The sequence below is a fragment of the Hippoglossus hippoglossus genome, chromosome 24 (assembly GCF_009819705.1).
Source record: "Hippoglossus hippoglossus isolate fHipHip1 chromosome 24, fHipHip1.pri, whole genome shotgun sequence".
NCBI lineage: Eukaryota > Metazoa > Chordata > Actinopteri > Pleuronectiformes > Pleuronectidae > Hippoglossus > Hippoglossus hippoglossus.
Window position 1 is genome coordinate 4,228,229 of NC_047174.1, and position 14,745 is coordinate 4,242,973.

Here is a 14,745-nt window from a genome sequence, read left to right on the forward strand (position 1 = left end):
GTGATTTGTTCTGCGCCTGGTGTTATTAGCTTTATCTGCACCGGGCCTGCCACTGAAGTATGCGGCTCCCCGGTGCTTCCGAGACTTCATTTGCAGATACGATCTCCACCGACTTAACCCCGTGTCTATACGACCCGGGCGTCACATCAACAACAGGGCATCCGAGGCTAATTGGTGGCGAGCTGCGGACGGGATCGTTTTCACTGCAGGACAAATTGCGAAAGAGCCGACTCACAGAAATAAAGACTTTTAAGGAAGCCATGGATTTTCATGCACAGTAGCAGCAGAGGGAAATCCTTCACTGAACTGCATTATGGTGTTAAATAAAGGAATTTGAATATGTTCGCTGTGCAGTAAAGTTAAAGGATGTTTGTTTAAAATGCTCGACTTCTCTCCTCCACAAACCTGTTCACCCCAACGCTTGCAAACACCAACCCAAGAGGTCTGAAACTTCATTAAGCCACTGGAGATCCCATTTACTGTTGCACAATAAACTTCCAGCAGCACGTTAACCTCCCTGTAATCCAGATAATCTTTCCAAGCTACTTCGATGTGGATTAAGCGAAACTTGCAACACTTGTCTGGTTTGCAGATGTTTATATGGGTAAAAAAAATAATAGTCTCCTGTTTTTGTTTTTCGCACCATGAATCAGACTTTGCGCTGCGTGCAAACCTCAAACTTACATTATGTTCTGTTTGCTCTTTTCTTTGATGAATCGCAGTTAAAAGAAAGATGGAAAGAGAAGTAACACAGGAATATAATTCCGATGTGGGTTTTAGATATTTGTGTTCCGTGTTGGTGCGACCGCCGGAGAATGGCGAGAAGTTGTAAAGGCTAAGTACTTTGGTTACAGTAAAAGTGCAGCCAGGCAGATGTGTCTCATGGGTTTTTTACTGTGGGCGTGTTCGCCTTCAACTATCCAGCTGTTCAGGTGGCAGGTTCTCTCACATGCATCCTCGCAGGTGCAACATGTAACGCAAACATCAACACATTCTTACCACATAAAAGCCGACACCACAGGAATGCGATGCGTTTGCTGATCGCTGTGGGAGAGCTTTCCACAACGATGAGTCACGATGAGTTCTGCAGATGGTTTTATCTGAGTCTTAGACGAAACTGTTTCAGATGATGGAGGTTTTAGCTCGAACAATTCTGACAAAACAAAGGAGCTTTTTCTGTAGCGGACGTGGAATTTATCAAGTGTGGACAATAATAGTGAAGCGTTTTGGCAAAAGGGCAGCAACGGTACTTAAAGACAACAAGTCTGCTGAAGCAAAGCTGGGTAACACAGAAGGTCTGTTCATCTTGGCAGCCTTTTGTAAATAATGTGGCTGGAATCATTGTGGAGTGAGTACGAGGGAACAGCATGTCAAAGGAATCAGCTATTTATTAATGTGATGGTCTCCGTTTCCTACATCTGCTGTAAAAGTGCTAATAGCAGCACAGGAGGAAATCTTTGTGTCGCGAAACAGAGGATGGTCACGGTTTTTCTGGGGCTAACAAATCCCAGCATTGTTTTTGTGAATAGAAACCGAGCAGTAGCGAATATAGAGAGTACTGTTTGGACCATGTCTCCATATATCCAATAGTTGTTTAGCTAAAAACAAAAACTACAAATGTCTGCCTCTGGGTGGCACTACAGGCAAAAGTCCTGATGATGGTGACGTCCAGAGTGGTTGAAACTCCTCCTCTGTGGACCGTGAACATCTGTACAAGATTTCATGGCAATCCATCGAATAATTGATGAGATATTTCCGTCTGGAGCAAAGTGGTGGACCTGACAACACAAGCAGCAGAAGCTCGGCTGAAAACCCTTCATGCACAAGTTCATTGTGATTGTGAGACATCCGTCCAGCTGTTTGGGCTTTCAGCGAAAAACTTGAGCCATTGCAAAAATGTAACAGTAAACTGTTGCACGGATGAGGACAAATGCCCCTTTTGAGTTCACGTCGTGTGTGTTGCCCTTTTCGGAGCAATGTCTCGGCTTTTCCTGGTGTGATCCGTCTTCATCCCCAAGTTGTGTCTCCCGTCAAATGTTTTCTCTTCCCGCCTGGAAGGTCACGCTCTGTCTGCCGGCTCGCCGCATGCCTCCGCCCCCTTGACCTTAACCGTGGCAGTGGTTTCCCATCCTCTCCCTCTGTTCTGCTCGTTCGATGACTGACACGTACGCGTGATAAGACTATGTTTAAAGTTTTCATTAAAAGGGAAATCAAACAGCACTTGATTGAATTATGAAATAAATGTAAAATAATATTTTTCATCCAGGAGTTGAGCGAGGGAACGAGCCAAATGTATAAATTTCGGTGGGAGTGAAAGAGCAGCCACTAAATTTGTGGGGAATGTCACTAATTTCCTGCCTGTGTTGTCGGCTCTCGCTCAGATTTCTCTTCTGGGGTGTATAATTTGGCCGAAGCCTTTTTAGCTGATGGCCGCCGCTCAACTCCACGTCTCTTATTTCTCATCAGCGAGCAGCGGCACCAGGATGACAGATTCTCTCACATGGCTAATAAGACAGTTGGGGAGCGTTTGATTTCCTGCTACTGATTCTTTAGGACGCACAGATCCCACTGATGTGCTGTGCGGGTCACGGTGAACTGCGCCTGAGGCCGTCAGGAATGAGATATATCGTTATATATCAGTCAGCAATCAGGGAGCACATTTTTTCCGTCCGTGTGAGCGTGTGCACGTCCGTCTGCGCAGCACATGTGCTCGTAGCCGAGCGCCTCAAACACTTTCTGATGGGAAACACACTGTATTTGTGCTCGCTCTCAAAATAGACCCCATAATCACTCCTTGCCGGCTCCTGCTTGCAGAGAGGATGTTCCTCCTCCTCACACATGATCCAAAGAGCAACAATTACCTTGGCGTTATCTCAACACTGCGAGGAATTTACTTAAGTATTCGGAGGCACAGTAAAAAGTTGAACCCATTAAGATATATGTGTTTTTTTTACAAGGATCACGACTATATTATACCATCAGGGTTCAGCCGGGGTCTGAGAAAATATATCAATGAAGGAAATGCAAAGACAATGAACTTAGGTGAGAAAGAGTGAATGTTTGTTTTCAAGAAAACTTGAGAAAGTAACTTTAAGGAAGCAGGAGACATTTTAACCTTTATCTGACCAAAGAAAATATGAAAACACACTCTCACATTCACACCTATCGGCTGGAACACTTCTATTCTCTACTGTATAACTGTTAAGTACGTGACTGAGAAGCTTTTCAACAGAGAAAGCTCAAGAGTCCAAACCACAAACTCGCTCCTGCTATAAGTTTTCATCAGTCTATTAACTCTATACGTATCTAATGGGTTGTCAGGATAACATGGAGTCGTACGGTAAACACGTGCAGGCGGACACGCACTCGCAGATTTTTGGAATAACCAAGTCTCCCGTCACAGATCTCCTGGGAACACAAACACCCGTGTCACAGCTAAGCTCCTGTTCCAGACACATCCTCCATCCCGTCACAACACGCCTTCTTCAATCAGCTCACACTTATTTCCCTCCTCCGCTCCTCAATGGGCCTTTATGGACCATTTTTATTACACAAACACCACCTTTGTGCACCAACAGCTCGTCTCTGCAAGAGTCAATCGACATTTTTCTATATTTTTTTTTTCCCCTCGCAAAGAAATTCTTTGATGTGTGGATGTTTCCACGGGAATCGACATAATTCAGAAAAGCAAAACAAGTGCTCGTGCGAGCAGGTCCTCTGCTGTTTTGTATATTATGTAATTCAGGCTGTCAGCGGGGGGGAAATAGATGGGAGCAAAAATCTTCAAATGTAATAAATCAAAGAAAGAGTGAGGCAACATGTTTCATCCCAGCGTCATGACCCGACACTGACACTTGCTCCGCATGGAAACAGAAAAACACTGCTCCCGGTTTCACAAAGGTTACAGTGATAGTTACTCTTGACGAACCAATCATGCCTTCATTTTATTATTGCCTGGAAATGTGTGAATTTGTGTGCAATTAAACAGAAACACATCATCCCTCCTCAGCGGGACCCACCACAGTGAACAGGGTTAATGTTACATGTGCTTGAAATGTGAGAGACTGTGGAGAGAGAAAGCCGTGCTGAGGTGAAAAATGCCCTGGAGGAAACACTCAGAGATAAAACTGCCTCTTAAAAAAGCAGAGATTTGCATGACCTCCGCCACCAGAACACCCAGCCACAGCCTGTCGGAGCGCAGGAGCGAGATGACAATCTGACTGCAGCTCTTCATATACTGAGAGGACGTTAAAGTTTATGGTTACTGCGTCTCCAGTGCCTCGGCATCCTTTTTATCGCTGGCTTGCAGGTGAAGCAATTCTAAACTTTCGTGCGTGGGTGAGAAGAAGAAGAAGAAGAAGAAAAACGTCACTTTTGATGGGAAAACAGCAGGATCCAGTTACTGGAAGTTAAATTGTGAAATTATGATTTTCTATTTCCAGTTTGTAAACAGAGAGAAACAGGTGCATCCAAACGAAACCTGAGACCAACAACCTCTGGAGTTTCAGCTCTGGTTTGGTCACGATAGAAAAAGTGAACACCACAAAGGAGATTTATTCCATCATCCGTCTCCTCCGCTCGAACTCTTTCCTGACAGACGACCCTTTGTGTGCCGTACTGTACATTTGAGAGCGTGACAGACTGAAGGAGGCAGAGCGAACCTGCGATAAAGCCAGACTGTACAAGTTAATTAAAAATCCATTCCAGGCATAACTGGGTTTGGTGAGTGTCGGTGGCCGCTCTTATGTAAGACAGCACCTGGGATCCTTGGAGCATGCAAGAGATGAGATCAGGTGCTGCGAGGGCAGCGCCGCGTTCGGCCTGTTTCAACACTGGGGCCTGTATGACGGGGCGGGTTTAACTTAGCCAGGATCTCTCTGGGGGTTCTGGCTTGATTCAACTTGACATTTCTAGATTCCTGGTGTTCTAGAGGTGGTTACTCAGCAGCTCAACTTTTATTGAGCCCTATTCTTATTTTGTTATGTTATATATAAGACAAAAGCGGTTTCTTGTTTGTTGCCTTTGAGGAGACGATGAAACTCACATTTCATCGCATAATTCGTCCACATGATAAATCAGGGGAAATGGAGGGGAATTTAAATTCTTTGTAAACATGTTCGAGAATCCTGCTGTTGTTTGAGTGGCCACATTTTTCCAAATGGAACGGACCTTTCCAGACTACATCTCTGGACCACACCATGATGTCACCGAACAACAATTAGGCTACAAATGTTTGTGTTCTGTCAAAGTCTTCTGTAAACCAAAGGTCCGTCCTTTCAGTATGTGGCTTCTGTGGCGGCTTAATGTCCATAATAACAGAGAAGGAAATGGCTGAGCGACCACAGAAAAACATGGAAACACACACACTCCATCGCTCTCAGTGTCTGTCTGCAGCTCCCTTCCTCTTTTCTTCCTCTCTCTCTCTCTTTCTCTGTCCTTCACTGCAGGAATCTGGACGTCTGGTCCAGTCTCATCCCTTCCAGCTTCCAGATCTAAGATTACAGCTGAAGTGCCACAGACATCCAGGGCAGAGAAGATATACAGTTTTTGGCTTGAAAAGTCTCGCCAGCTGTTTAACTGCACACAAAAAAATAAAAATACAAAGTTATGTGATGATGAATCTGAGACGATACACTTTCAGGCCAAATGAATGTGTCTGGGTATTTTTTGAGCGAACACAACACTTTCTTCCTCTGCACTGAAATTTGCATCCTGAAGATGAATTACAGGAGAACAATGATCCTCTTTTAAAATTTTTAAATGGATAAAGCCGTGTTCTTAGTGAAACCCAGTGGGCATCGAGCATTATAATCTCCTGAAGGACGGAGCTGTAGAGGTATGTCCACAGGAGTGTGTGGGCAGCTGGTATCGGTGCAGGTTTGTTAATTGATAACAGACCCCCCACAAGGACTCTAATACTTTAAACACTGAGGGTTATGAAACCGACCCCCTGCTGCCAAGACATTTTGTGACAAAGTTCACTTTCCTGTAGACGTTGTTTTTAAACCCAGCGATTCTTGCCTGAGCTGTTTTTCTGCTCAGTGTTTTTCAGAAAGCTCTTGACCATCAGACCCGGTGGCAGCGATGATGACTTGTCTTTCTTCTGCTGTGTGGTTAATTATCTACGAATGCTAACAGCTCATAAAGATAATATGAAGCAGAAGCAACCGAATGAACAAACAGAACTAAGTTGGCTTTTAAACTAGAACATGTGCGACAGCCACATCTATCGGCGTTGTGTTTATAGTCCGTCCGTCCCTTTTCTCATGAAAGTAACATCTCATCAACACCTCAAGGGATTTTGTTCTTATTTGAACTCAACGATGAATTTTGGTGGTCAAAGGTCAAGGTCACTGTGACCTCACAACACACATTTTTGCAATTTTCCATTTGCATCATGACAGCTTATCCCATCCTTAGCGTTGCTTTGCTAGCTAATTTCGGCCGCTGCACTTAATGCGGCTCGGCTGCATGCATAGCTAGCTGCATCACAAATGTGCAGTCAATCTGGGATAGATTGGTCCGAGAAGGATCCACACATTGGATCCTTCGTTGCTCAGGATTGGAGTCTTCAAGTTTGCAGGTGTCTACGAACCTTGTTGTGCTTCTTGTTACACTATCAGTCTTCCGATCCCTGAATAGGGACACAGCTGTGGTGTCCCTCAGGGCTCTATATTAGACCCAGTTTTCTTCAGCCTGCAATGATTTTCATAAAGAAATTGCATTTTAGTCAAGCCTCGACACGACCTGTCCAGCACAGGCCGTCAAACAAAGTTACAACTGTCTGAACAGTATCTCAGTATTGTGTTAGAAGTTGTACTTTGTTGTGTCCAGCTCCTCATGCACAGAAAGGTTTCAATAGAAGCTTTGATAAAGTGTTCAGGACGAAGGTAATTAGTTAATCGCGGGTGGTCAGAGGAATTAGCGGCTGTGTGGCCTAAACCCATTTTGATAATGTTACACTAAGGTTTTTCATCATGGACTTTGTAATGAAAAGAGTATTATAGCTCTAGAGTAATCCATTTAGCAGATTCCCCAGAAGGCATCAAAAGAAAGAGGAAGTTCCTCTCAGACTTTCCGCTCTGAAAAGTGATGGAGCCACTGCCGTCATCTGGAAGCACAACCTGTCATTGTGACCCACATTTTCCCAAGGATTACTGTCACTGGCCTCTTCCTTTGGGCCAATCATGGCATCACTCACACTGTCCTTGATTACAGTGGCTGGCATGGAGGTAATCACCATTCACTTCCTAATCCCTATTCTCAGAGCAGCCCGGTGGATCTTCTCACCAGCCGTCACTCCACTCGCTTCTTCTCCGTCTCTTTTGTTTCTGTCTGTTCTCTCTCCCATGGCCCGTCAGCCGCACAACAGCTCCATTCTCCTCCCGGTTCCCTCTCCTGGTTCAATGCTCGGGGAGGCCATTAAGTGATTTAATGACTCACAGAAGAAGGATTTCAAAGCGAAAGCCATGTCACCTCTGAGACTGTTGAATGTGTTTAATCACATGATTTAAGGTATTAAAATCCCTCTGGTGACAATATTAAAGTTGAATCAAAGGTAAACCGTATGCTTACATAAAACTCTTAGTGGGATCAAAAGCGTGCGGCCGTGGGAGAAAAAAATAATTGTTTTATCGGAGCTCTGATCTCATTCCAAGGCTTCTGTTCCTGTGACTTCGACTCAAACAAACAATTCAAAGAATTTTATAATGTAAGCAGCAGCAGCAAAGAGAGGATCTGAGTTACACGATGAATAACACATGGGAACCACGGTAAGATTGGTTGTTCTCGTTCTGCTGTATGTGTCGTCCGCACCAGTGTGAAAGGTCATTGAACTTGTTCACGGAAATTTAAATGAAATGATTCATTAACACACACACACAGATATCTGATATAAGGCCAGCATTGACTCTCCGCTGTCTTAAAGTTGATGTTCTGGTATTTTTGGATTCGTTTTTATCTCTAAACTGTAAACATAAGTACAAGCATCACTACACACACACAACCACACACACACACACACACACAGCGTAGCCTCTCAGAAGTGTCTGAGGTCAGGAGGTGAAGAGGCACTGATTAGCCTGTCAGCTCTCCTCGGCTGCAGCGACCGACACCTCCACACAAACTTCTCACAGGACTGAGACTGACGGAGCTCATGCTTCTCCACACACACTCAAGCTGTAACGTCAAGTTCTCAGCCTGTAGCACTTGTCAGGCATGTGGCACCTGTTAATTGCTTCCTCCAGTTGCTCCTAATAACCCCCACACTCTTGAAACATGCACACAGGCACACAAAAAGTTGGCTGTTTTCATAAACACATTATTTTTAACACAGTTTTAGTACACAGGGTATTTTATGTAATGTAATAAGTCATATTTAATGGATTGTGTATCCAAAGGCTGTGTTTCCTTGTGCAGGAGGTCACCGCGCCAACCACCATTAATAACCTAGAATTAATAATAAGTCAGTTTGTTGAATTGAGCTACATTGGATAAGAGTTATGTTCATTCTGTGATAGTCCTGATATCAGCCTGTCAACACTGTGAGAAAGCAGCTCCCGGCCCGACACTAGCGTCACACTCCCTCCAGCTCCCGTCACACTGACGCTGAACCGTCTGCCCGTCTGCGGTAACCACGGCGCTAACGAGCTGCTCATCCCTCATTATGTAATCAGTGGATAAAGACCTGAATGTGAGAGAGGGACAACACACGCGTAATGCGGAGCAGACGCATTGTTCCTTTGTCTCTGCTAATCAGAAAGAGTGAGAGGAGATAAAAGCTTCTTCGAGTCAAGCAGCGCGTCACAATTCTGGTTTTTTTTACAAACTGGGAATCCGAAGTCTTTGTTATATCACGATTAATGTCGACTTGTCACTAGGTAGGTTATGTAGGAAATATAAACATGATGAAATCCAGGGGGGAGCGACTTCATTGTAAAACTACATCCACATCAAAGACCCTTATCGTATCTTTCCTTATCCATAAGTGCTCAAAATACTTCATCAGTCACGTGCCGTCCAAACCTGTCATCCAATCCAACAACAGATTCCATACATATCACGTGGAACGTCCCCGTTTATGAAGTAGTATTTCATAAAGCGGTATTTATTAAAGCAGTGGTGCGGCGCTGAGGAAGCTCCCTCTGATTCTAGATCAAGATTCAACATTCCAGTCTTTGATGTCGGCACTGGTTTACCCCCAGAAAACTATACGGGGAGGAAGGGGAAAAACAAGCCCGACATAATTATGGGAGAACTCATTTCTCCTGGCTTCCTGTTATTGAGAACTTGCTGCAAAAATAGGCTGACGGCACGGTATCAGCGGTATTAACAATGTTTCCTCTGACTGCGTGACTCCCTCTTTGATCTGCAGGGAAAGAGTCGCACACTGTGCCAGTTCTGAAGCGAACAAAGACAATGTGCGATTGGTAGAGAGTGGGGGCGCTAGAGAGCAAGATCAGCGATTTATCACATAGTTTAACATCCGACAATGAAGGTTTGCTCTTGACTGTGTGTGATCTGCACTGGGTAAGTGGCACCATGTAGGAGTTTCACGTAAAATATACAAACCTCATAATGTTCAATGTTTTGTGACTTTTGTTGATGGAAAATAAACAAAAGATGTCAAAAAATTTCATTATCATGCAAACTCACTACGATACAGTGAATATTATATTATATTATATAGGCGATAGTTTCATACTGTGCCATGGTGTGGTCCTGAACTCCAAAACAGTACAACCAGATTGAGGTCGGACTCAAACATGCACTGCAGCTGGTAATCTGTGATTGACGACTTAAATGGAAAATGATGGATCCTGCAGAAAAAAATTAAGTGAAGAATCAAAGGCAAAGGATCCAAATATCATATTTTATTCCCAAACTGATATGTTTGCGTAGAACATTTCCCCCAGAACCTGTGGTATCCCACTGCTCCCTGGAGCAAGTCACAACCGACGATCCAACGCTGAGGCGGCACGCAAGCTGTAATTTTAATGCAAACACAATTATGAAAGTGGGATCGTCCACTATCATTAGTGGTGAGAGTCTGAAAGACAGAAACGACATTACACTGCACCAGAGTGAGTTGTAGTTGTAGAGTCTTGACTACGACTTGGAGTCTGTCCAAGTCGGCTGCTCAATTTCAGCGAGTCAATCACATCCCAACATCCTGGAAGTCAAAGGAGAATTAAAGAAACACAAATTTGAAACCCTAGACGAGCCGAATTAAATCCGGCCTCAGCACCAAACCGAGCTTAAGAAAACACGGCGTTCAGGTGCAGTTCAGACGCTTCAGTCTGTGGAACTGTGGCATCTGCAGCCATAACTGACATTGTTCAGATTTTTATGCCCTGACAACGGAAAAACTTCAGACGAGGAAGTCATGGAGAAGTCATTAGAAGCTGCAGGTTCAAAGCAGGGACAGACACCGACTCACACTGTCAATACCTGTGATGTCTTATATCGTATCAGAGTGTTTCACCTTCTCTTTCATAAATGTCACAGATGTCACACTGGTGCAGACGTATCGGCCGGACGACTGACGAGACGTTTCAGGAGCTCAAGTTTGAGTTTTCTGTGCGGAAGAGGAGATCCTCTACTGCAGCTTTTTAACTTACAAGAACTTTTACAAAACCTGTATTACACACTAGAAGAAAGAAAAACTACAAAAGCATCAGGTCTCCTTTAAAGGGTCTGATACATGTGGGTCTTATCAGTTCATCTGGGAACTTGGAAAACATATTTATGTAAAAAAACATAAAAAATACATGTATGCATGTAAATGTAGCTACAACAAGACATGAAACTTTGAATGAACAGTTGTTAGTGACGCTATGAACAAACCACAAATGCAAACCAACACATCATCAAATTCCTCCTCCCCCTCTTGACTCGATCAGCTCGAGGATCTTCTAAAATCTTCCCCCGGAAACGAGCGAGAGAGAAATTCCCAGCAGGTAATATCAGGACTGAAGCTCAGGCCTTAGGAAGAGCACTGATCTCTGATCCTGTCCGCCAGGCTTTACTCTCAGCAGTCACGCATACCACGGAGCGGCGTCATCAACATCAACACCCCAGAGTTCCTCTACCCTCCATCTGTCTCTCTTTTCACTCCTGTCCGTCCCATTTCCTCTAATCGATGACCTGTTTGTGCTTGGTAATCGTCCTAGCAACTGCGAGGGCATTTCGTATTTACTTTCGCAGGGATTGTATATGCGACAGGCATGAGAACCACAATGAGTCATTTGAATAAAGAGTGCGCCGGGCTGCGGTTATTTACCTTCCAACTCAACTAGCGATTGCAAATATGTCAGAATGTGGAGCAAGATGCTTCGTCACAAGGACCTGCAACGTGACGGCTGCTCGTACGGGAAGGGAGCACTTTAAAAAGAGAGGGAAAGGAAGAGGAATGTTACAGGGATCGCACCCAATTACAACAAAGAATGTATTAAAGTAACATCTGCATTTTGAATCAGTCGCCGTTCGTCAGCAGCGGACACAAGACTTTCAAGTGATAAGTGCCGATACCCTTAAACTCAATTTACTGTCAATCCATCATTTCCTAAGTTTGTCTGAACTGGAGGGATGAGACTCAAACCCGTGTACAAACGCTCTGAAACCCACCACGTCAACCGCCACTTGTAAGAATGAGTTCCTCAGTCACCACAGGAAGGAAAAACAAAAACCATGCACGGCCAACGTTTCGGTCAAACACCGCGTCCAGTCATGTGACATCTTCTCTGGATGGTCTCTGCAGATGAAGTGTCAGCGTCCGACTTTAACTGTCGTCATTGTTTATTTCAAACCACGTCTGCTAACGCTGCGTCACTCACGGGTCCAGGAGAGGTTGTTTGGAATAGCAATGTAAAAAAAAAGTTCCAGTAAATAAACAAAAAAACTTTCTTATTTATCCGTCAACGCTTCTGATTATTGTTTCATTTCTCTGTATTTCGGGGGGAAAAAGAACCTCCTGCAGCTCATTATACTCAGGAAATGAAGGGAAAAACTCAACCAGGCCAAACAATTGTTGAACATTGATTCAATATTAAGGTTCTGTGCACATCAGCGTCTCTGGGCTCATTGTTCCGACTGTTTTCGGGGCATCCTGTAATCCGAACCATGCATGGCAGCTGCTAAACCAGGAAAAAAAGGTGAATGAGGCCGATTTTATTTTGGGAAAACTGTGCCTGCAGAGTGTTGCTGAGGAGCAGGGGGCGCTGTTACTCGCCCCTCAGCAGCAGGTATTTAAAGTTGACTGAATGGATGTCAGTCTACGTTTGGGTTCACTGAGTTCAGCTTCATATTTAGCTAATTTGACAGCTTGAACAACATGGTGGACTGCTGCTTATATGCATGAGCCAGTCTACGGAGAAGTTTTCAACCAAAGCCTCACGTGAAAGGGTCTTGAAATATAAACTTGAGAAGAGGTCAAACGCAGAACCATTTATTATACTTAATAAAATAAAAATATACCCGGGAACTTTTTGCTTCTTATCACCATAACATGTATTATCATGTCAAAAGGTGACATATCACACAAAGCAGATTAAAGCCATTTTTTAAAAAACGAAAAAAGGCAAACTACAGAAAATGTCTGGACCCAACTCTCCGGACATTTTCCGGAGTTTGTCTTTCACATACGGACGACGGAGCAGGAGATGGTTCAGCAGAGAAACGTGCAACAGATTTGTTTCCTTTCACCTGTAAAATGATATATCGTAAGTTGGGGGATTCCCGGCATCCACCCCCTGAAATGAAAACCGTTTCAAACGTTGCCTGAGACACATTTTATGAGCAGCTTTAATTCGGGGACAAACTCAGACGGCAGACATTCTTGGCATTCCTGCTCCCTTCCAGTAAACACCAGTTGGGTGCTCAAAGCGGTGTTTGATTCCTGCTCAGGCTTTCTCTGCCCCACACGTCTAATGAGCATCTGCCTAGTGTTGGTCAGCTGTGTCTTTCATGTGTCGCTCTGTATGCAAATCCACACCACGAGAGGCTGGAGCGACGAGACACACATGTGAGCCACATGCTCCTTTATCGCCCATCTTTTTTATTTTTCAAAAACCTGTTTTCTGACCCCAGTTACACAATTGGTTTTTCTATTTATGTAATCACCTCTCTACCGAAAAACCACAGGAGTTTCCCCAAATATTTCCCCCTTGTCTCTTGTGTTTTTCCACACACCCTCAGTGCATCTTTTCCAACATTCTTCCGAAGTCGAGCGTACGTCATTCAACCTTATTTCATAAAATCTGGTCTTTATGTGCTCCATCACTGTGACAAACACCCCACATACCCGCGGGGCTTATCCACCTGGGGTGTAAATGGCCGACTGGGGAGAAAAAGACTTACCTGCACGATCAAACACGAGGCTGAAGGCGCTGCAGTAGTAAATCACTGGGGTTCAGGGGCTTAGCACGACTCCCCTGCTTACAGCCGCGTACAAACCCCACTGGCACACAGCTCCCACTGCTGCGTGCAGTTCCTGACATTTATTACAGGCCACCGCACTCATCGTAACTCACCGTGACACGGCACCGAGTGGAGTTGGGCTCGGACCAGTGACGGAAGTTATTTTGACGTGTGACAGCAGGAGAAGCTCAGGTGTAAATAACAACTGTAATGACGGCTGACGTGCCATTTGGAAATGTCACGTCTCCCGCGATCGTTGATTTGTAACAGCAGGGTTTTCACCTGCTAGGACGGCTCAACAGATTTTTTTATCAATTTACGAAACCAGGGCAAGTTCTTTCTTGGCCCCAAAGCTCAGAACACGATGAAAGAGTCCCTGCAAACCACAGAGTCCTGGTAAAGCCTCCAACAGCTCAGGATCGCTCTGGGAATTACTGACGTCTGTGAGCGGATTCTTTTATTTGATGCTACTTGAGGCTGAACAGAGGAAGCATTATAATCTCTGAACTGTGCTGATACTAAGACAGTTAATTTGAGTTCATTGCACAATAGCTGGACTTTTTAGAATCATATCCATGTGAAAATCCTATTTTATGGCAGAGGAGGCTTCAGATTTATACGAGCAAGTTTCCTTTCATATGTATATAGCGCAATCCACAGTAAATTACCTGCTTATAATGGAATGTAACATAAAAATATACATGTTTATTACTTAAATCAGACAAACTACAGGAGTTTTGGTATCACAAGGTATCACAAGCCTCAATAACAGAAGATCAGTGATGAAGAGGTAAACACAAGTTTATCTTAACCTCACAATATACAATGAATATTCACAATAAATGCTTCTGCCTCTCAAGTCACAGTCTATGTTCATTGTCTTGGGTCTGACTGACAGTGACTGACATCCCAAAGAAGCCGTATCACAGCTAAAAACAAGCCCAACAGCTGGAGCACATGTGTGGCGGTTATGCAATAAGGTCTCTATCGGTAAAGGTACTGCTGGTGCGCGCCCTTAAAAGCCAAGTAGCGTTTTATAGATGCTGATTCAAGATGTTGGATCAGGGGGCGGAGGACAATCGTTTAAGCCGAATGGCATCTGACCTTTGACTGAGGACACGACCCGGCAGTGAGCGCACAGCGTAGCTTTTTTCTAGAAATGCTCCAGTAAAGGAAGAGACGGGGAGAAATTGAAGCCATGTTGTGTTACTGTGCCTCGTGGGCCTGAGCGGCTCAGGCTCGGTGGATGTGGTCTCATCACACAAAAAGCACACGGATGAAAAAACAGAGAGGAAGACGGAAATGGACGAGTGAAGCGGGGGTGGTTTT